The following is a 24,949-nucleotide window of genomic DNA, read 5'->3' as shown; positions in this document are numbered from 1 at the left end:
AATTATCAAATGTATTCACATAAAACTTTCAATAATAACTTTTTAGATGAGGGAAGAGAAGAGACATAACAGCTATAACTTAATTATGTTTTTGCTAATATTTGGAAACCAGTATTTATTAGATTAACAAAAAGGACAATGATTATAATAAATGAAATTTAGCATGTACCTACATAAATAGCAACAAAAGGTATAAACCTTATTAAAGTACAGAAGTAATAAAACAGAGACCCTGTGCAAGTTCATTTGAGATGTCTTGAAGCACGTGTGCATATACACTGTCTCTTTCTTGAAGGCACATGCATTCACATCTGCTCACACACAAATTATGCACTGCTGTGTACTCCAAAGTGGTTCTTGCTGTCGAATGCCATTGGCCTTTCCATGGAGAAAGATAATAGTTTTTATATTTCTTACAGTTTTTCAATTACCACAATTTTTATGGAAAATTTTCATAAGGCATTTGTTCACAAAAGTAGTTTTGTATAATTTTCCTACACATGCCGTTGTGTGTAGCCTATTCTTTTCCTCAAGCTAATTCTCATCTGGTTATCTGATATGACATGCATTTTATTGTCTTTACTGGGAAAACTATATTCTGGCATTTTGAAGAATCAATAAACTTGCCTTATACTTCCCTTGACTCCAATTGCTAAGTCAATTTTACTCATGCCACAGACAACACACTCCATACTAGTAAGTCCCTGAGTTCTATGTGACAGTTGCTCACTTGTGATGGATGTCTTTGTAACAGCCCAGGTGGTGACTGAGGTTGAGGATTGAAGCTTCTTTTAGAACCGGTCTCTGCCTCTTTTTCTCTACAGATTACTCAGGCTTATGGGCCACCAGCCATTTTGTGGGCAGGGACGGTCTTTGAGACCTTTGCATCTTTTCCTTCCATCTCCGAGAACGTGGCTGGTTCATTCTTTTCCTGCATCCTCACAGCCACCTCTGTCTGCTTTCTATCTGAAGTAGCCATACCTGCACACACCTTCTGCCCCCACCTCCTTCATCACTATCTCAAGGTCTACAGTGGTCATAAATGGAAAAGCAAACACATGAACCTATAAAGTAGCATCAACAAAAGAGAAAAAGGACTTAACACATCACACAATCTGGAAACTAAAAAACAAGACAGTATGACCTCCCTCCCGCCCCAAAGTTATAAAGACAATAGACAAAAAAAGAACTTTTCTGGACATTTCAAAGACACACATGTGCATATATTCATATTTTTTGTAAGTTAAAACCCTTCTAAATTAATAAGAAATCAATGAACAATCCAATAGAAATGTAAGTAAAATTGATGAAATAAAAGTTTACAAAAGAAGGCAAAGCAGGAATAAAGAAATGAACGTTTAAACGCATGCAAAGTAAAAGGCATAAAAATTAACATAAATTAATTTAAATCAATGCAACAAAAAATAAGTAATTAGATACATTGAAATGGATATGAAGAGGCAATTTGAAGTATCTGTCAAAACTTGACCTGGTAATTTCAAAGGTAGAATTATTTTATCTTCTATAAATATGTTGGAATAGGTGCATAATAACTTTAACAGTGGATATTTATTGAGTACTTACAATGCTTTGGACTGTTCTTTAGGCACTGAATATTTCACTTAATCATCCCAAACTCAATGAGCCAAGTGTTATTCTTTTTACAATTTTGCACATGAGAAAAGTAAGATGGCAGAGGCAAAGTCTCTTACTGCAGGTCACTTAACCAGTTACTGTCACAGACAGAAGTCCAAGGAAGCCCATCTGGACTAGTACAATGTGTAAGCTCTTCACTTCTACTCTAAACTCCACAGACTCCCAGCAACATTGTCATTAACAGTACAAACCTGGAAAAGATGAAAGTGTTCATTCATAAGAAAGGAATCTAACAACAGAAAGGTATGGTCATATAAATGGTGGATTATTCTGTAGTAGTTGTAAAAAGAATGGAGATTTACATGAGCTGACATGGGATGGCATGGCTGTGATCTGGATGTTTGTGCCTTCCACTCCAATTCGAATGTTGAAGTCCTTACAGGCTGGGAAAGGGTATTAGGTCATCAGGCCTTTGGGAGGTGATCTGGTACCAGGAGGAAGAGCCTCATGAATGGGATTAGCATCCTTATAAAGAGTCTTTATCCTTCCACCATGTGACCTTAGATTAGACAATGTCATCTATGTATCTGGAAGCAGGGCTTTAACAAACCCCAGATCCAGTGCCTTGATCTTGGAGTTTCCAGATGACAGAATTCTAAGAAATAAATTTCTGTTGTTTATGGGCCATCAAATCTAAGGGGTATCATTATAGCAGACAGAATGGACCACAACAGCACACAAAACATTATAGAAAAAAATATATATATATAATCAACTTTTCACTATAAATACAATGCATATACTTACATATATATACACACACATATACTCATGCATACATATATACATGTATATGTACATACCTACACAAGCCCATGATTATACATGCATGTGCTTATGTGTGAACAAATTTGGGATCTAATTATGGAGAGAAAAAATGAGCTTAAGTGTTTCAATCTAAATCTCTGAAGACATCGAGGATATTTTTTTCCTACTATGGACAATAGATTTTATTGCTAAAAATAGTAATATTGCTTAAGACAGACCCAAATGAGAAAACGGTAGATCAATGATTACCAACTGTTTTCACATTTCATTGAATATATAGAAAGATAATATTTAATCCACACAGATGTGGAGCTGCTTAAGACTGTTGGCCTTGGGTCTCTGACTCCCCAGAGCTCACTGGGTGGCCCTGGAGCTGCGGGAGATGTGCTCTTGTGTATGCTTGTGACCCATTTTCAACACACACCAATTTATAGATGTAGCATGGAGAAAAAGCAAGGAGATTCTGTTTTGGAAACTTGGGCACTGTTGGTGCAATACCCTGCACAGAGCAGTGAGAAGACAGTAAACATGTGCATGACTTGCTGTGTCTCCTTTTAGACGATGTGAATAAGTTTTAGTAGTGATAATTCTTCATGGCACTTAATAAGTCCAGATTCTGTGATCATCACAAACAAGAAACTGGTTCCAACCAGCTTATTCTGCTCTGTGAATAGTGACATTTTAGCTATTCACATGCTTGTTGTGTAGTCATTTCTGGTGCATAAATTGCCTTCAATAGGTTTTTCAGCCTATAATAAAATGAGTGGGTATAGCTCTAGTTTTTCCAGGAAGATTGCTAAATTGAGGCATGATTACAGTAGGATAAAATGTGACTATGCTCACATGAGCAGACAGGATATACCTGCTGCTAGCTTAGTGAATACATTTTCATTTAAGGGAAATTATTCTTAGAAAAGGAAATGTATCACAACATGTAGAGTGCCTGTTATGTCATGCTCTGACAAATGTTTCCTCATACCATGCCCACAAATTATTTATTTCCAATTAAAATATTGGAAGCATTTTTCAAATCAACCAACCAACAAACAAAAACAAAATCAAGTGTATTTAGGACTACTGCATGTGTTTGTGCAATTTGTGCAGGTTCAGAAGGTTTCTAAGCCAAGGGAGCAGCCAGAATCTGAAATTTAGCCTACTCTGCTTTTCAACTATGGTCATTGGTACATAAAAGCAACAGCCTAGGAGTAGCCCAGGACCCAAACAGAAGCCCTAGGAGAATTACTTGTTGTCAAATTTCCTCCTCTAGCAAATGTGGAGATTGTGTGAACTGACAATGACCACACATGTTGTAACAGCTTTTCCTCTCTATAATTTGAATTTATTTTCACTCCTGGAATCTGAACTGGCTTTGTGTTTTTGTTTTTGTGTAATTAAAAAAATTGTGTGTGTTTGTGTGTTTTACTTTATGACATGTGAGGGAACTGACATTGGGGGCTTACAAGGTGTTACGGCTTCAAAATGAGGTGTCTCCCCAAAGCTCCTAGGTTTCTGCAGTAATATTCAGAGGTGAAATGATCAGATTGTGAGGGTTATACCCAAATCAGTATATCCTAATTTGAATTAATGGGCTGGGTAATAAATGTAGGCAGGTGGAACAGGGCTGAAGGAAGCAGGTCACCAGAAGAGTGTCTTGAAAGGGTGCATCTTCTCTGTGGATCCTTCCCCTTCTCTCTCTCTGCTTTCTGGGTGCCATGAATGGAGGAGTACTTCTCTACCATGTCCTTCTGCCATGATGTCAGCCTCACCTTGGGGCCAGAACAATGGCCAGCCTACCATCAGCCTACCCCAAAATTGTGAGACAAGATAAACTTGCATACCTTTAATGTGTTTTCATCTGGTACTTTGATCATAGTAACAAAAAGATAAATAAAACATAAGGATAAGTCCAAGAGCCATGGTATATCAAATCTCTCCCTCTTAGATCCCAGTCAGTATATAAAGATGACCTAGCTGGTCTCCTTTAAAATGAAAAATTCCATAGAAGGAGACATAGCTACAAGCTAAATTAACCTTCAAAGAGCTGAGTTGAAACCATGTTAGCCCCGTCTGATCCAACAGGATCACCAGATATTTGCAATAACAAGAGTACTCCCAAGCAAGACTAGCAGAATTGCCCAGTTGAGTCCAGCACAAAATAGCTAACCTGAGGAACTGTGAGTAAACAAAATGTGGGTGTTTAAGACACACAATTTGGAGGTAGCTTGCCTTCCAGCAACAAAAAAACAATAAGCAAAACTGAAACAAACATATAAAACAGGATTATCCAATTATAGTTTATTACTTCCCCACTTCCTAATTCAGAAAACTTCAGCAAGGTATTCTTAATATTAATTTTCTTCTCTGTAGAATTTTGAAAATGATACTATCTGGTATAATGGGTATTATAAGGACTAAATGGATAACAAAAATTTGAAGTTTATAATGCCCAACCTACAGGACATATCAATCAATGCCAATGATTTTAGACAAAAACAAAACTGATTTTGACTTCATCTTGCATAATAAACTGTATGTAGCTTGACAGATCTTTGTATCAAATACCATTTGCAAAGGAGTACTGGAAGAGTAGCACATTCAGTGTCTTTGAATATTGTATAATGGTCTTATAAATTGGAAAATCTTTCTTATTTCAATTATTAATATTTAATAAGACTTTTCCTTGCCTGCTCTAGCACTCATCCTTTCTCCCCTTTTATGCCAATTATGTCTAAGTTTTATAGTGAAAGTTCATGAACTAGCCCTAGTGGGAAGATATGTTTGGTTTTAGGTCACTGAAATCTGAATAATAAAAGTTGGCAAGGAGATTCCAATCCAAGGCACTGTGTTGGGCATTGAAAATGAAATAAATACCTATGGTTAAATTAACCCTTATGTTAGTAATGTTCCCTTCCAGTGATTGTCAAGGAGCAGGAAATGCATCAATTTCATCATTCCACCCCCAAGTGCTCGGAGCTATGCACAGGAGTTTCTATCTAGCAATATTTGCTACATTAATGACCAGCAATGTGATTTGGGGCTAGTTGCCTAATCTCGCTCCACTTCAATTTCCTTATTAGTGAAACAAGGATATGGTCAATATTTTTCAAAGATGTCCCCCACAATTTTTCTCTTTCATGTTGCTCCACCTATCAAGAGGTAGCATCTATCTCCTATTTCTCCTTCCCAAGCCTCAGGACTGACCTTTGGACTGGCTTGTTTTAACCAAGACCAGCTACATAATCTGTGGGACCCAGTGGAAAATGAAAATGTGTGCTCTGTTATTAAAAAATGAAGAGTTTCGAGATAGCAACAACAGATCACTAAGCTAAGCATATGGCCTTTTTAAGCATGGGACTATATGACCTATATTTATGAAGCTGGGCTTATCTTTAACCAAGGGGACACATTGAAAGTTATATTTTAGCTCTAGGCCTCCTGCCCTACGGGTATAATTGCAGTCCACAATATAATTATATGTAGTAAGTATATGTAAAATTGCTTTGTATATTTAAATTATTTTATATTTACTCATATTGACTGAAAGCTGACAGTCAAAAAGTTGAAAAATCAGGGAAAACTAGGGAGCATAATAGGAGAGATATTCTCTACTGCAATATGACTCTCAAAAATAGAGCCACTAGGAAAAGACTTATGTGTGAGTAACAGCCTTTCCACTCCTCAACTGGAATTACTGATAATGAGATAAGGAGGACCAACAGAATTCAATCCAAGGTCATACTCTAGAGGTCTAGAATGTGTTAATTACACTACTCTGCTAATCGAAGCACATCACAAATTATCTGATATGAAAGATTAATGGTATTAGAAATAAATGGAATTGAACAATTTTATTATGATGATTAATTATAGATGAGTCAAAAGTATGTAAAAGGATTTATGGAACCAATTCAGGCTACAGTGTAAGTAGGCTGGGTCAGAATTGCAAGCTATCACACTGGAAAATTTGAGTCAGTGACAGGAGTAGAGACTTTTATTTTAGAAGATTTATATGAAGCTAGCCAAACAGGTCAAGAGCCAAGTAGAATTTGCTGGTTCAATCATGCAAATTCTATATCCTGAAAGTCTACCAAGCACTGAGCAAACTGTGCATCAATAAGGATACAGAAAGAATTGCCTCATTTGATGTTTTCAGTTTAAAACAGAAATGCTACTAAAAATAGGGTTCAGTAGATCTTGATCAGGGAAAGCATGCATATGGAATCCCTTTTGGTGACTTAAAAAATTAAGTCAAAATAAAAAACTGAAAGTAAACAAATAAAAATTTTGAAGAGAATTCTGGAAACAGGAAACCCTTGCATAGATTTTATATATTCACTGGAAATTTGCTGCTGACTTTTGAATTGGCTTAAAAGACATTAGGGATATCTGGAACTTGGATGCCTGGGAAGAGCCAATATTACACCAACAAGTACCTATTATAACAGTTAGTAAGAAATATGGAAATTTCTGGCATTAGAGTTGATAGAATGGACTTGAAAAGTTCTTGGTAAAAATCACCTACATTTCTTGGACACCTTGAGGAAACTCAGAGCTATAAATCAACTCTGGGAAGACTGAAATATTAAGACATTCAGACATAAATACTTTTATTATTTTCCACCCTTTATCCATCATGAGTGTTCACTGAACACTTATTGTGTTCCAAAGACAGCAGGAGGAACTGGAAAAAATAAAGAACAGTTGGACATGACCTTCACCTTTGAAATTGTCTTAGTCGAGTGAATAGAGATGGGGATATACAGATTTTAAACATAGCAGGAGTAATTATGCAGGAGATATGAACTGAGTATTTGGGAGCTCAGAGAAGAGAGTGAATAACTCTAATAGATTCACAGAAAATAGGTCTTGTCCATATAGGCCCCTATAACAAAATGCCTGCTCTCTCTGCATCATAGTTTACATACCTGGTTACATCCTCACATAGCAGAAGATATAACCAAGCTACCTCAAGCTTCTTTCATAAGGTCACTAATTCCATCCATAGGGACTCCACTCTCATGGCCTAATCACCTCCAAGACATTCTATCTCCTGTGCATCAGGCTTCAAAACATGAATATTAAATGCAAATATTCAGACCACAACAATTTGGCAACTGAGCTCAACTTAGAAATATGAATCAGATTGCCAGATGAGAAAAGAAAGTTTAGCCATGAGAACAGGCAAAGTAATGACCAAGGATGACAAAGTTACCTTTCTGTAGATAATAGAAATTTAGTTCACTTCCTCTGAAAATTAAAATGTTAACAACAACAAAACCTCTTTAAGGTACCACTTACCTCGGTTCATCTGTAACTCCTTTTTAAATGCATGTCTGAATAAGGTATATATTTTATGTTGCTTTAAAAATATAGGGTTGGGGATATAGCTCAATTGGTAGAGTGCTTTTCTTGCATGCACAAAGCCCTGGGTTCTAATCCCCAGCACCACATATAAAGTAAACAAATAAATAAAAATATACACTATTTTTATTTATATAAATAAATATAACCTCTTTTCAGGTTATATATTATATAACAATTGGGTTCCCCACATGTTCCTAGGGGAACTAGAATTGGAGGGAAGTGCTCTTGGGTTATGATCCTTTCCATAGGAATGCGTTATGGTATGTTAAGTGTTCAAGAGAAGAAGCACAGCACAATGTGGTCTCTGCTGACTGTTGTTGCCTTCATCTTTTTTATGTCTAGAGTAGATGAAAAAAATTCAAAACATCCAAGTCTTTGATCTATTTTCCATAACAATTTGGTGTTGTCTTGGTAGGATCTGGAACAGTAAGAACTCAGCACAACACCTTTGGGAGGAGGACAAGTGCAGATGTGGTAATAAGACCTACCTGAGATATTTAACTGAGAAAGGCTTTTCTCATTAACCCAGGAATAATAGACGGAGCTTCTCTGTCCATTTTAACTTCTCTGTTATCATTGTTCATATCCTATCTTCTTTTCTATCAATTCCATGGGAAAAATATTTCATCTCTGAACTAACTTGAGGTTGGTCATCTATAGAAAAAGATAAAAAGAAAGAAAGAAAGAAAGAAAGCGAACACATCACTGTTTACTTTATGCTCAAGTATTATGAAAGTCATTCTCTATAAAGACAACTTGACATGGGTACTTTCATTTTGCAAATGAGCTCATGACATGTGAATGCTGATATTCTTATTTGCCCACATCCATAGCTGACTTTGTTATAGGACCTGGATTTAAACCCTTCTTTAGGCTCCTCCAAAGCCCAGGCTTTTTGAAAGATACCAGAGTATGTAGACAGAAAAGTGGGAGACACTCTGAAAAATGTGGGTGCAGCTCTACTTCATTCCAGGTCACAGACAGCTCCACTGAGGATTTTTTTTTTTTGAGAATTTTTAAAATCTGTGTTATTTCCCCAATGTGTTTGCAGTTCATGTGTCCTGTGAACTTTTCCTGCCCAGTAACAATCACTAGTAAAGTCTTAAAATGCTGCTGATGTGGCAAAGACAATAAATTATGCAAGGAAATTTCCTAGATACTATATCCAGCGCTGAAGAGAAAGGAAACCCAGGATAGGTACTGACATCTAGAATGAAGGAAGTTTGTGAGCAAATTCTGGCAGGACACACATGCTCCCAAATCAATGGATGTTACCTCATATTAATAAAATCATTCTGAGCAGGAAAAGAAGGAAGATTGTTGTTATGGTTTAAATATTAGATGTCCCCAAAGGTCATGTGTAAGATACTGCAAGAATATTTTGAGGTGCAATGATTGGATTATGAAAGCCTTAATCCAACCAGTTAATTAATCTCCTGATAAGGATTAATTGAGTGGTAACTGAAGTGGTAGGGGATGGCTGGAGGAGGTAGGCATTGGAGGCAAGGCTTTGGGGTATACTTTGTATCTGGTGAGCCTTCTGATCATCACCATGATGTTCTGCCTCACTTAGGGCCCTGAGGAATGGAGCCAGCTGTCTACAGACTGAGTCCTCTGAAACCACGAGCCCCCAAATGAACTCTTCCTCCTTAAAATTGTTCTTGCCAGGTCTTTTAGTCACAGCAGCAAAAAAGATGACTAAAACAATGTTCTTGTGCACCCTGAGTGGAGAGTCCGGACAAGGACTCTCCACTTAGGGTGGTTTAGTCTGGGTTCCGATTTCTTTGTAGCTTGTTGTCAGGATGAAGAGTTTTAATCATGAAGGTTTGTGAGTCCAGGAGGACGGTGAGGACAGTGAACCAACACCACACAAAAGAACTGGAGAGTGCTCATTCTTGAAAAGGGTGAGAGGAGTTTTGAGAGAGGGCTTCCTTCAAATTACACTGACCTGGACCAGTGGAAAAGACAGCCTATTCACTGTCTAGATGTATGAAGGTTGAATGCAGCCCAAGGAGGTAAAGGTAGTGATTTCTAAAAGTAATCCTTTAAAAATAATGTTCAAAATATTAGAGAGTCTAAGCTCCTTTCTTGGAGGATGCTGGCAAAGGCTCAACTATTGGAGGAGAGCTAACCAGTAGGCATAGGACTAGGCTAACAGTAACTATGGCTTGTTCAACTCTGGCTTCAATGGAATTGGAAAGATGTTGGTAGTCAAGCAGTACAGCAGTTTAAAAATTTGTACAGCGGTATCTCAGGGTTACTTGTGAGGGAAGTGGGGGAAAGACTGAGAGGCAGAACCCTGGAGGGTCCTGTCTTGTCTTCAGTCAGAGACAAGTTTTCATATACTTTTTACATTTTGTTGCTAGATAAGATTCTAATTGAACAAAGGTTCGATGACTCTGAACATTACAAAAAGTATTGTTGAATGATAATTTAGACACAAAATGTGATTGTATATCAGTTTGTTGAATTACTGTGCCTCCTAGTGCATCAGAATCCCTGCAGAGGTAGCAAATTACTCATTCCTCCATCCATTCAGCAAGTATTTATTGGACAGCTACATTATTCTCACTCATTTAAAGGCTAGGAATACTTTTTTTTTTTAATGGACAAGGTTCTTGTTCTAATGAAGCACACATTATAACCAGAAGAGTAAAAAATAAACTAAATAATTTTAGGAAGTGGTAAATGACATGAAGGCAACAAAATGATTATTCATAGCCAGCACAAATGTACAATCAATATTTTGGTCCTTGAACGCAGGATCAGTTCATTTTTCCTTCTGAATCATAAATGACAAAGCTAATTGAGGCCAAGCTCTAATCACTTCTATGACCTGAGCGAAGGTATAATTTCAAAGCCTGATGAGCCTGTGCTGCCGTCACTCATTCTTGGATAAAGAGACCATGTCCAAAGTGGCTCAGAGATATGACTGAGGTCCTCAGGCAAATGGTGGTTGAGCTGGGAATTAAAATGTTTGTTGCCTTGTTTTCTGCCATAGGAAATTCTGTCGACACAAGGAAAAGTAGAACAAAGGCCTAAAAACAAAAACAATGTTCAGTTTAAGATTATCCTCTATCTTATTGAAATAGGTTTTATATATATCTCCTTATATATCTGGTTTTTAGAAAAAATATGAATACATAATGGTTAATTCAGGACGATGAATTCATAAGAAACTAACAGTGACCTCAGTTTAAGCTTGTTTGTGCTGATTACTTAGCATTTCCAAGAATGAGCTCCTAATTCATCTTTCTGCTCCACTGTCCCCCACAATCCACAATCCAATACCTGGCACCAGGGTAAACTTTTCCCAGGAGATATTTGATACCACTCTTCTGCTTAAAATTCCTCTTGTGGCTTTTCAGCCTGCATGTTCATCAGTTGATCCCAAGCATCTTGCCAGGGTCTAGAAGGCCCTGCATGATCTGGCTCCATTAATTTTCCATCTCCTGCTGCTCTCCCTTCTCACCACATAGTGCTCACAGGGGTTCTCTGTCTGCTTCTGGAATATGCTAAGCATAGTCCCCCTCTCAGATATTCTTCTGGTCAAGACTTTCGTATCATTTAGCATAACTTTCTCAAAGAGATTACTACCAGTCACAGTATCTCAAACAGTTGCCCCTTTATCCAAATACCTTCTTATATTTTCAAAATAGGATTTAAATACCACCCATAATTGAAGTCTTCTGTGTGTAATGTGTATGAATTTTCTGCCTACTAGAACACACAAAGGCAAGGCCAGGGTTCCGTTTGCCTTCTTCTGCCATGTGTCTTCAGGTCCTGAATAAATGACTGACACACAGGGGTGACTTGGGCAGAAAAGGTGGACTCATCAACTGCAGAGTTCCTAGGTCCCAAGTTGCCAAGTAGGAGTGTGTGGGGAACGTTGTATTGCACCTCTTGGCATGGCAACCTGAACTTAGTGTTTTGCTTTATTTTTGCTTGCAATTAATTTGTCTTTGCCCAAAGATATTTGACTGGAGTACCCAAGACCACTGGATTTGGAGTATGGGTACAGCAAGAGTTTGTATCAGCAACCTTAAAAATATTTGTTTTCCCTTCATCTATAGTTCATATTCCCTTCATTCCTTTCAAGTTGCTAGAAAACAATTCAGTTAAAAGTAAGATGAATTAACACACAACAACAACTGTTTTTTGCTGAAAGAAAGTGGTTCAGTGACCACTAGGATTTCTTTCCTCAGAAGACTGCTGTTTATTTGTCAGGTATTAAGATTCCTGTGAATTCTCTACAAGCCTTTATAGGTATATTTCTTGTGGGGCACAAAAGAACATAAGAGAATTCCACAAGCTGATGATAGGGTCTGAGCCAGCCTTAGCAGGTTCCCTAGAAGACACAGGAGGAAGTTAACTCTACTTATAGGTTACCTTGTTACCTTGGAGCATTCCTGGCTTTCTCTAAGCAGCTACCTCACTATCATGGGCATCTGTCCTGGGTGCACCTCATGAAGGTTGTCAGTCTCATGAGGCAGCATAGCATGAATAGATGTGTTGGGGTGTGGCTTGTGTGTGAGAGGAGGGACAGAGAGGATGAAAACATGAATACAGTTGCTTCACTGGGAATGGAATCTACCTACCCATTGATTATTTCCCTGAAATTTACATGCTAAATTTAAACACTTGCTTTACTTAATGTTGATTATGGATAAACCAGGCCTTCTGGGATGGAGACTACCTAAAGTGAGTTATGTGCCAAGCCAGGGGTAGGTGACCCTTCATGGGTGTGATTCAGTTTTCTGTGTATTTACACATTCTCTTCTGGAAGTAGCCTTGACCCCCAGCGCCATTATCAGGTTCCTGTTTGTGGTTTCTGATGGTTGCATGCATCAGGATTCTTCTTCTCATTACATTGGCTCAGAAATGAATCCTGATCTCCAGCCTCCCACTGGGTTTTTGTGCCAATCCCCTTCTGAAATGCTTTTCCAGTATGATCCTCTATATAATAGAACCCATTTCCTTCTCTTGGGGCTCGGTTCAGACCCACCTGTCTGCCTAGACCCTCAAAGCTCATGTCTCTCCTGAGTGGGTTATCTTTGATATGTGAATTGGGAATGCTTCTCAGTATCTCTGATTTTCTTAAAAATGACACATCCACATGTACATATTATTCCCTCACATGTACAGGAACATGTGATTCAGGAGTCTATATGCCTGGGCTCAAAACCTGGCGTATTTATGTGTTGTTAAGCTAATAACTGTTCTCTCTGAGACTCAGTTAACAAACCTGTAAAATGGAGTTTATGATTAAATATTGAGCTATTAAATGAAATCATCCATAGAAAACCCTCAACATAATATGTACAAATGCTTCAAGTAAATTCACCAACCAAAGAAAAAGCTGTTTTTGAATTAAAATTTAAATCTGTAAACTTCCTTGGAATAGCCTATAAATGCGTGAACTACTACAGGCAGGCACGGATCATTATGAACCATATTATGGGCTGCTCAGTATGCTGAGTGCAGAAGGAACTCTCAGTGACCCCAATTTATTGCTGTTCTTGCTGATCACTTGACATTTCCAAGAATAGCGTTAATTAACCTTACCCTAGTTGGTGACTTCAACGCTGCTCTGCGAGTTCTCTGTGGCGGCTTTTGCTAGGTGGTACATTCATGCTAGCCAGCACTGAGAGAACTGGCCGTTGTTTCACAGCTCACTAAGTGGGAAACAAAAGGTTGACATATTCGCACGTGTATTGTAAGTCATTACTGATGTGGGGCTTTGTGTAGCTTGGAAGAATTTGTCAGGAGCAACAGGATACTGTTCTCTGAAACAAAATTGGTTTTCCCAGAGGAGGAGCAAAACTCTACAGCTGGAAACTTCTTCATACAAATCCAAAGGATACATTTGTATAGACTGTATCAGATCCATTGTGATGGGCTTCAAATTGGGAATGCTTCTCAGTATCTCTGATTTTCTTGAAAATTACACATCCACAAGTATATAAGTGGATGTATGCACACATACACACACATATGCACTGTTGACTTTTTGCATGCATGTGTAATGTAATATTTCACATATGCTTTTATACTTTTATGAAAGGGTATACAGCCAAAATATTCCAAATATATAAATTTAAACCCCTAGTTCCATCATTTACTAACTACAGTAACTATTTATGTACTAAGTTTTTATAAAATAAGGATAATTATTCATGACTCAAAATCTTATTAAGTGTTATATGTTAAGAATTATGCTGGGGTCATGTGAGTATTGAAAAAAGGTAAATATATACAAATATATTTATAGGTTAAAAAGTAATATGCAGATATTAAGTATCACATTTTTATTATAAGCATGTATAAATAGTTATAAACACACAGTATATGTTAGAAATAAATTGTTATATTTTCTGAACCAAAAATAAGATTTATGATCAAATTAAGGTAATAATAAAAAGATAAAAAGATATATTAAATTGTTATTTATTGAACCTTTGCTATGATCCATGCACTGGGCAAGGCATTTTCATACATTATTTCAGATGAGAGTGGAAAAGTTTGATTATCTGAGTTTAATCCTTATTTCTCTCTTTACTAGTTCTCTGGCAAGTTATCAATTTTTTTCTGCCTGTCTGTTTATTTGTACAATGGGCTCATAATAGTACCTGCCTCATAGAGATAAATGAGCTTACATATTTAAAGCACTTGGAGAAATCTCACACACATATAAGAACCTAATAAATGTTAGGTAATGTTATTTTACTGTTTTAGTCAGCTTTTTCACTGCTGTGACTAGAAGACCTGACAAGAACAATTTTAAGAAGTAAAAGTTTACTTAGGGGCTCATGGTTTCAGAGGTCTCAGTCCATCGATAGCAGGCTCCATTCCTTGGGACTCTAGATGAGGCAGAACATCATGGCGGAAGAGTATGGTGGAGGGAAGCAGCTCACATGATAATTGTGAAGCAGAGAGAGACTCCCCTTGTCAGAAACAAAAAATATACCCCAAAGCCACAGCCTTGATGACCCACCTTCTCCTCCAGCCACCCCCTGCCCACCTTTCTTTACCACTCAGTTAATCTCCATCAGGGGATTAATTCACTGATTGGATTAAGGCCATCATAACCCAATCATTTCACCTAGCATTGTTTCACACATGAGTTTTCAGGGGATGCCTCACATCCAAATTATAACATTTAATATTTAAAACTTAACACTTTTGTATATTCAAAAAGTAGCTTCATTTAATTTGTCTGTTTGTATTATAGGCAAAATTTCTTGAATGCTCCCCCAAAGATGTCCTGCCCTAAGCCCTGGAGGCTGTGCATGTGAGGGAACATCATTCCCAAGGCAGGGTATTGATATGCAGCACAGCTGATTGCAACACTGGGAGATCAGCCAGATGGATCTGATCTGGTCACACAAGCTCTGAAAATTTCCAACTAGTGTTAGAAAAGGAAATTAGGTGGATTTGAAGTATGGCTGAAGAAGCGTTGCTGGGTGGAAGGTGGACAGGGTCCCCTGAAAATGCATGTGGGGCCCTTTGTGAAGTTAGAAGTTCTGGGTTGATAGCCAAAAAAGAAGGATCTCAGTCCTACAACGGCACAGAATTGAATTCTGCCAACAGCCTCTGAGCTTGGACATGACCTACTAGTCCCAGGTGATCCAGGATATCCCAGCTAATACTCTGATTTTAGATTGAGCAGAGAATCCAGCAACACTGTCCCAGACTTTTAGCCTACAGAACTGTGAGCCAAGATGTGGGTGGTGTTTTGATCTGCTAAGTTAGTGGTAATTTGTTGCACAGTGATGCAAAACAAATAGAGTGCGTTTTTCTCAGGAATCCCCTTGTTTCCTTTGATGTTAATTAAAATGACACCACTGGAGCTTGGATTTTATACTATACTGGAGCTTAGATTTTTTTTTTATCCTGAACCGTCTACCTCCCACCCCTGTATTGATATTGATCATTGATTTTGTACTGTTAAAGTAAGACCCATCTGTCAATATCAAGGCATCATCATTTCTGATAAAGCATCATGCTGGACAGGAATCACCCTGCTTCCCCTGTTCCCTCTTTCCAGGCATGGGAGACATTGATAACCCATCACACACTGAACCCCAAACTTGTCTCTGAAAAGTTGGAACCCATATATCATGTTTGTGACCAAGGCCACTGATCTTCACAGAATCATAAGTGTTTAATTTTTAAAACCATGTAAAACATAATCAACAGTATTGCAATAAACATTTTGTAATAACAATGAAGATCCTCTGGAGGAAGCCCACGTGTTTCAAGAAATAGGCAGGTCCGTGCTTGCAAAATAACTCTGTGTGTGTGTGTGTGTGTGTGTGTGTAGGTTACAGTTTTGTATTCAAGCCACCACCATCTATCAAGTATGTCTATAGCCTACTAAGAGATCTACCTGTGTAAATCTTCCTCCTTGTCCATTCTCCCCATAGAAAAGTGCTCTTTCAATAGATCCCATATAGTGTTACTCCTTTCCACAAAGTCGTCCAATAACAACTCCTTACCTCACACAGAGAAAAGAAAGCTGGGTGATACCAAAGGTCCCAGGTCCTTCTGAGTTCCCTGACCATTCTGTGAGTTTCCTATCATGCCTTTTCCCTTGCTCCCTGTCCCTTAGACCTGTGCTTTTCTACTTGTCCTTTCCTCTGCCTGGAATATTACTGTTCCCTGGACACCCCCACAGGTCAGACCTCCACTGTCTTCAGATACCTACTCAAGTGCATTTTATCAGAGAGGGTCCCTCAGAACACCCATTTCTTTTTTTTTTAATTTTTAATTTGTTTTAATTAGTTACACATGACAGTACAATGATCTTGCCATATCATACATTTGAATCAGATGGGATATAATTTCTCATTTTTCTGAGTGCACAGGTTGCAGAATCACATTGGTCATGCAGTCACGTATATACCCACAGCAATAATAATGTCTATTTTATTCTGCTGTCCTTCCATTCCCCCCTTCCTCTCCCCTACCCTCCCATCACTTCTCTCTACCCAATCTAATGTGACCCACTTCTTTTTTTTCCCCTCACATCGTCATACCTGTATTCTGTATAACGAAGGGGGTCTCCTTCCCTCTTCCATGCAATTCCCCTTCTCCCTCCCTTTCCCTCCCACCTCTCTTCCCTATCTAGAGGTAATCTTCTTCTTATGCTCTTCCTCCCTACCCCATTTTGAGTCACCCCCCTTATATCAGAGAAGACTTTTGTCATTTGTTTTTTTGGGGATTGGCTAACTTCACTTAGCATAATCTGCTCTTTTCTCTACAGTATTGTCACCTGACACATAATGTCTTCATTTGGGTATCTGTACCCCTGACCCCAACTCAAGAAGGCAAGTTGTCAACATCAACAACAGTAATCTTAATATTTTTTTTAAATTATTCCCATTCCTTACCCCATAAATTACAGACCGGTTGTCCTAGAACATAACAGATTAATAGATCATAGCTTGTCACCTGGGTTGTACCATTTACTGAAACTTATTTTGTAGGCCAAACGCTGGTCCACAGATGAACAGGAGACTGAACTGGGCCAGTACAGTTTTCCCCCTGAGCTTCATTTCTTTTCAGTTTGGCGTTTCAGAACTCAATGGCTTTCTTCTTAGTGACATCCTTATTGCCGCCCTTAGCTATGCTTTCTGCTGCATGGAGAAAATTGTTTCTAGTGAAGGAGAAAGAAGGAAACACAGAGAGAAAGGCGAAGAAGAGAAACAAAGCAATGAATGGAGGAAATAAAGGGGATAGGAAGAAAGAGAAGGAAAGAGAAAAACATGATGCTTGTGCTGGGTCAGGTGTCATTAAGCTGGGTCAGGTGAGATACAGAGTGATGGGTCATCACAATACCATCTGCTGTCCCTATTGTCACATTGGTTCCACGTGGATGATAGAGAGAAGCATCCCACAAAGATACGAAGGAAATGAAGGCTGCCTTGGTGCTCTCTCAGATTATGGTAAACCTGTGACTTTGTTTTTTTATAAGCTCTAATGTATTTATAGCATTTCCTTACATAAGGTAATCACAAGAATTAATGACGTGATTTTGTCTCTTTTGTGGCAACACAACAAATATTTATGATCTCTGTGTTTCCTTCTTATTCAGACTTCCAGTCCTGAGAATCAGAAGGGCTCTCTGATCTAGTAGGATGCTCCAACTCTTAATATTCTGACTCAACTAAGAGTTGAATATTGTCGGAAGTGATGCTGGGCTCCATAAATGCACGCCAACCTGGGGGAAGATATTTTTAATTATTAAATTAATTTTAAAACTTTATAATAGTTCTAGGTTTACAGAAATATTTGGAAAATACTATATTGAGTCCCCATATACCCCACATTTGGGATCCCCTGTTATTAACATCTAGCCATAGTATGATACAATTTATGAAAAAAGAACACCTCTCTATTTAGCTCTGTGATTTCTTCATCAGTGTTTTATACTTTTCTGAATATAGATCCTGAACATATTTTGTTAGTTTTACCTATGCTTTTCCTCTTTTAATTCTATTATAAATGACATTTTAATGGCAAATTCCTATTCCCCCCTGATTTTAAGTAAGAAAGCAATCAATTCCATATATTGACTTTGTATCCTATGATTTTGCTCTCCTCACATTTTAGTTCAAAGAGATTTCTGCTGATTTGGTGAATTTTCTACATAAACAGTTATATAGAAATAGGTAATTTAATTCCCTTCTAATCTGAATATCACTTCTTTCTTTTTCTTGTCTTATTGCACTAAGATTACTGGAATGATGTTTACTAGAGGGGGTAAAAAAAATCATCTTTGTCTTCTGCCAATATTATGATACAAGCATCTTGTTTATCAACTATGATGTCAGGTGTGGGAAGAGGAAAAAGTCAATCATTGTGTTTATGATTAAATATCTCTCTCTCTCTCTCTCTCTCTCTCTCTCTCTCTCTCTCTCTCTCTCTCTGTACTTGGGATCTAATCCAGGGGCACTGTACCACTGAGGTACATCTCCAACCCTTTTTTATTTTTTATTTTGAGACAGGGTTTCACTAAGTTGCTTAGGGCCTCTCTAAATTGTTGAGACTGCCCTGGAACTTGTGATCCTCCTTCCTCAGCTTCCCAAGTTGCTGGGATTGCAGGTGTGTGTTATTAATCTCTTCGTAGTCTTGTGTCTCTATGCTCTTAACAGATATTTCCCCATTTATATAAGTTCCCCCTCCTAACATGAGTTAGGAAAGTCCCAGAGGGCTGATTTGGGACCATTGCTCCCCCCGACTCTTATTTTTCAGGAGGGATAAGGTTATGGAAAAGCCTTCTTTCTCAGAGAGTAAAATTTTCTTATGGAGAACATTCAGGGTTTATTTCCCATGCATTACTCTTCCACTTACTCTGCAAGAGCAATGAGGGTCTCTTTCTCAGGTTTTTACCTTGAGAACCTAAAAAGATTTCTAGAGGTAAAGGCCATGAAAATGTGGGAGGTCTCCAAGACAGCAGTCTCCAGAAGTTTCTAAATCGCTCATTCTGAGTAGTCTACCACCAGTTTCCAAAAATTCAACAAAATTACCATCTAATGGTTTCTACTAATTTATAGCTCAAGCAAATTCTGGTACAACTGATAAGCAGATTTCAGCTCTGTCTTTCCTAACTTCATGGTAGCATTTTGCCCTATAATCTCAGTTCTTTAGTAATTTAAGAAAGGTCATTGATTTTCAGTTTGTTAAGTTTTTTTCTTTCTTTTCTTTTTTCATTCATTTTTTTTAAGTAAGGACAGTAGTAACAACTTTCAAGCTCATTACATATCAGAGGTGAATACAGAAGTTCCATGGTGGTTTACTTTGAAACATATGACACCTCACGTTAAGGAGTATACTCTTCCCTAGAGACAATGCAGTGTGCACCACCATGAAATCCCAGGCCTGATCCTGAGCTAAGTAACCTGAGCTAAGTAACCAGGTCCCACACTTGCCACTTTTCTGTCCACTTAAGTGACAGGGTCTTTATTTGCCAATAAGGATGTTCACTCCTCCCAAGCTCCTGATGGTTGTTGACTGCTCCATGCCCACCACCAAGAGGCACACAGTGAATGGCTAGTCATTTAAACAGCAAATAAAAACACTTGAACTTCAGCTTGAAAAATTCATTCAGAGAAGCCTCAGATATAATATATCCTAGATGATCTGCTCCAACTATGAAAAAAATTCCTCCTTTTATAATGCTGAATTCTTCCTCTTTGTAACTCAGTTGTTCTAATTAGGAGCAAAAGCAGCTTGTCTGACATCCCATTGGGAACGCTGGATGGCTCTTATGTCACATTTCTTGATTGAACGCCTCCATTTCCCCTGGCTGTTCCCTATATGACCTGGTTTCTATTCTGGATAATCCCTTTGGGTGACCTCTCCTTTTTCACTCAATGTTCCACTTATGACATCACATCCAAAATTAAATGCCACCAAAGATATAGAGGGTTTTGGATTAGTCCCACATGTTATTGAGGGTGCTGCGTTTCAGACATTTTCTTTCTGCTAGACATGACTATGCGATTTGTTTCGTGGTAGCTTGAGTTTTAATTTCCATGTAACAGAAATAGGTATCATATTGGTGTGTGAATTACCTTACAAAGTTTATTTCTTCAAATAATATCTACCATACAATGACTTTCATGGTTATAATCCTTTTACTGATTTTGGAGAGTTTGGGGGTAGAAATCTTTATAGAGATCAGACTTTGCCTGAAAAATCTTCTTTTGATAATTGCTCCTGCTGTTTCTTCTTCTTCTTCTTTCCATTTACTAAGAGGAGTATTTGTTACTGTCTTTTTCAAATTCAATTTCATAAACCAATTCAATAAACAGTTATTTTTCTAGGCCAACAGGGCTAAAAATATTCCCCAGTCCATCGCTTCATAAAATCCCTTTGATTTTAATGAACTCAGACAGGAAGAATCAAGAAAATAAAAGCATTAAGCATTTCATCATCTGAGGTTTGCTCATGGTTAGCAGCCACTCTTGGCTTGACTATCTGCCCCCTAATGGTTCTTATGAGAACTCTTAGGTATTGTCAGGTCCACTGCAGGGTTAAAAGATCCTCTATTGACCTCTGTCATTCATTCATTTGGCAAATAAACAATTTCATACTCCAATGAATGGAAAGATTCTTCAAGAGTTATTTATGAATAAAGCTTCCATGATGAAATTGGCCATCTTTAAACATCTCCATAGTCAATGAATGCAATGATTAGGCAAGAGATTCTTATATTAAACTATCCATACTAACCAATCAATGCTTTAAAAACTGTTTTATATCTCAGTTTGTCTGGCTCTAAAATGATCTGCCTGGTTGGTTCTTTCTTTATCCATCACCCATAAGTCTGCCTGAATCAGCCTGGTGCCTCCATTTTTCTTTATGGGGATTTGTCTATTTGAACTCAACTCTTTTGTGCTTTTAGTATATTGGAGATTTTTTTTTCTCTTATAACACCTGTCATGTTTAATGTCAGTAATTTAGGGAATCTTATTACTCAACTGGCCTATAAACTTCTCTCAGATGGGACCGTGTTATACACCTGCACTTCCTAGCCTCTTACTTACTTTGATACATCTACTGTCAGTATGCTCAACTGGGTGGCTAAAATATAAATATATAGAAATGTTTTTGCTAAAACACATGACAAAGGCATCCCTGTATGAAATAGAATGTAGGGAATCTATGAATTTAGATGGGGTACATATATGTTTTCATTTGCTTCTCACCAAATTGGCCATTGGTTCCAAATATACATTTAAACAACAAACTGTGGCAGAATTAGCAGTGTCTATTAGACCATAACCAATAGAAATAATGTATTTCCATATTTTGTTGCAGTTATTAAGAATATTTCAAAATATTATTTATTCTCAACTCTCTTTGCAATTGTTATTTCTTAGATCCATTATTAACTCTTATCATTTAATGCATCAATAAGAGGCAATTATATTACTAATTCAGATAGTTAGTTCCTTAGTATTTGATAAGTATTTTTTAATGTAACTGCTTTTCCTGATAATCTTAGGTGTTTTATTTTATTTTTAAAAACATTTTCCCAGGAAAATAGTCTATAGGCTTAAATGGACTGAAGAATTTTTTCTATGGTACAAAAAACATTAAGTATATGTAGCTGCCACACAATTTTCATGAAAATTCAACGAGAAAGAAAATCATGATGTCAGTAAAACCTTAATTCAGCATCTATCTCCTCTATCTTCTATTTCTTTAAGGTTTTATTCTTTTGAACTCTTTGAAATGTCCTGTATTCATATATATCATTCATCTTCCAAAGAGCAAGAATGATTCTGACCTCAGTCATTGTTTTTGGTGGCATATTGATTATCCTTGTGTGTATCGTCTAGGAAACTGCCCCTCCCTGTCAGAGAGATAACACCATCATTTAAAGTGATTTTAAAAAATTATCTCAATGTTTTTAGGGTTAGGGTAATATTTTTTGTAAGGCTCAATATATAAACAAATTTTTAGAATATGTTCTAACCCAATAGTATTAAACTTCGGAATTACTATTTTCTTTCCAAGGTTCAAAAAGTTTTAAAGTTAAAACAACCTTTTTTTTTTTTTACCACTATAGTGTAGGGAAGACATTGTATGCTAGCCCCTGGGAGGAGCGTGCACCATTGGCAGAAAGTGATTCTTCTAGAGCATCCACATTAGTTAGGTCTATGGAAGAACAAACAGGAACATAAATACAACAACAAAAATTTGGAAGAAAATGCTCCAAAGATTGATATTCAATAACTTAGATATAAAAACTGAAAGTTGATTGTTGTATCAGTTCTGATGTAAGAAAGTGAAATTAAAATGTGGGCTAGCAAGAAATAAAGGGAAAATGTGGCACATCATGATGCAGAGTCATATTCAAACATGGGTACTTAGGAACAGGTGATGAATACTGAGATACATCATCAAGCGAATTTTTTACCAAGACTGAAATGAATTTAGAGCATCACTGGAGCCACCATTGATAGGAGGGTCTATGGGGAAACGATGCTATCGGAATGAAATGTGACTCTAGAGTCTGAATATGATGGAAAATAATGAAATAGAAATTAAAAAAAGGGTCTCAACTTTCCATAGTTCACTAAAATACACCTGTATTTTTTATGTATGTTTATTTTCTTTTATTTTTTAGAGATACCTCATTTTTTCTTTCCTTACTCTGGCCAGCAGGTTCCATTAGGAACCCTATTGCTAAGGATACCAAATACAGTTCAAGAAAAAAATATACAAAAGTTGGACGACATCCATAAGACATGTTAAGAATGGTTAAGTTTCCTTTAATAACAACGTTTGCTATGTATACTTAGGAAACAAATTATAAAGGGTTAATTTCCTGCTACCAATCACTTATGCATAAGTTATAATAATTAAATGAAATGAAGGGTATAATGTGTGTAGTATTCTAGACTGGATGTGATTCTGGAACTTCTGAGTTCTTTTCCTTTTCTGGAGCATTTGTCTTTGCTTCGGGATATTTATTGTGAAAACAGTTTTGGCTATAGGCTTATTCAATGTACAGGCTTTCCATCTGGTTCCTTTTATTTTATTTTTTTCTCAAGAAAAATTTTAGGGGTTGGTAAGGACTAAGAGAGAACACGGCTGGGCCCTGAGCAATGGGGCTATTGGTGGTCTAGAAAGAGTAGCTATGTCCCAAATATTGTCTGTAAGTTAGCCCTCAAAGAAAGAGTCAAATGTCCTCCTTTAGGAACAGTGACCTCTAAGTTCTTCTCTTCAAATCCATTGTCCTCCAAAACCAGAATGGTTGAGTCCTTTTCCACTGATTTCCCTCATACACGCCTTCCCCCCAGCCACTCCCATGCTTCAAGCTCTGGTTCTATAGCCACAATGCAAACACAGGCAAGATTCCAAGGATGGAGAGGTCAAGGGTTAAATAGACCACATGCTGGCCGGTTGCAATGGTGCACACCTGTAATCCCAGTGGCCAGGGAGGCTGAGGTAGCAGGATTGCAAATTCAAAGCCAGCCTCAGCAACTTAGTGAGGCACTAAGCAACTCAGTGAAACCCTGTCTCTAAATAAAAAACAAAATAGGGCTGGGGATGTGGCTCAGTGGTTGAGTGCCCCTGAGTACAAAACAAAAACAAAAACAAAAACACATGCTGTATTAACACATGCTGAAGTTAACCTGGGGTGTATGTTATGGAAGTGTTGGCTGGTAAGCAGGAAAAAGAGCTGAAAAGTATAGACCCAAGATGGAAGAGAGGAAAGCTTTCAGTTTGGGAGGAAGTAGACGAAGTTTAATCCTTTGCCCAGAAAAGATCAATCACTGTTGGGTGTGGACATTCAGCATTGATTTCTACCTCTACCACTATTAAAAACAAAAAAAACAAAAACAGCTTTCTTCAGTTATAATTGTCATATAATAAACTATATGTGTTGAAATACAGACTTTGATAAGTTTTGAAACTTGACTACACCCATGAAACCATCACCCCTCACATGTCCTTGTGGGGCCTTGGTAACCTCATTCTCTTGGCCTTCCCTGCCAGCCCATCTCTGTCCCAAGGCAAACACTATCTGCCTTCTCTCACTATACATGATATTGGATTTTCTAGAATTTTGTATCAATGGAATTATAGAGTATGTTGGCTGATTGAATTGGCTTTTTTCACATAACAAAATTATTTCAAGATTCATTACATATTGTTATATATAGTAGTTCATTATTTGATTGATGAGTAGTATTCCATTGAATGGCTCCATTACAGTTTGTTTATCCATTCACTACTTGGTGGACATTTGGGTTATTTTCAGTGCTAGTATAAATAAAGTTCCTCTGAACATTTTTGTACACATGCTTTTATTTCCCTTTCGTACATAGCCAGAAGAAGAGAGCATGCATCATACAAATGGTTGGGATTGATCTTTTAAGAAGCTCCCAGCTTCTTCCAGAGAGATCATACAAGTCCTTTAGTTTCTTCCTTCCTCATTAACACCAGACATGATGTCTTTAATATTAGCCATTCTACTTGATGTCTGCTGATTTCTTATGGTGGTTTTAATCTTCATTTCTCTACTGGCTGATGTTGATTGTCTTATCATGTGTTCATTTGTAATCTATGAATCTTCCATTAAAGTATTTTTGCTCATTTTTAGTTGCCATGTAGTTTTTTTTTTTTTTTTTTAAGGGGG

This window comes from Marmota monax, unplaced genomic scaffold (assembly GCF_021218885.2).
Source record: "Marmota monax isolate L192 unplaced genomic scaffold, Marmota_monax_Labrador192_F-V1.1 WCK01_AAM20220418_F8-fsc00021, whole genome shotgun sequence".
NCBI classification, from domain to species: Eukaryota; Metazoa; Chordata; class Mammalia; order Rodentia; family Sciuridae; genus Marmota; species Marmota monax.
This window is presented reverse-complemented; position numbering follows the sequence as displayed.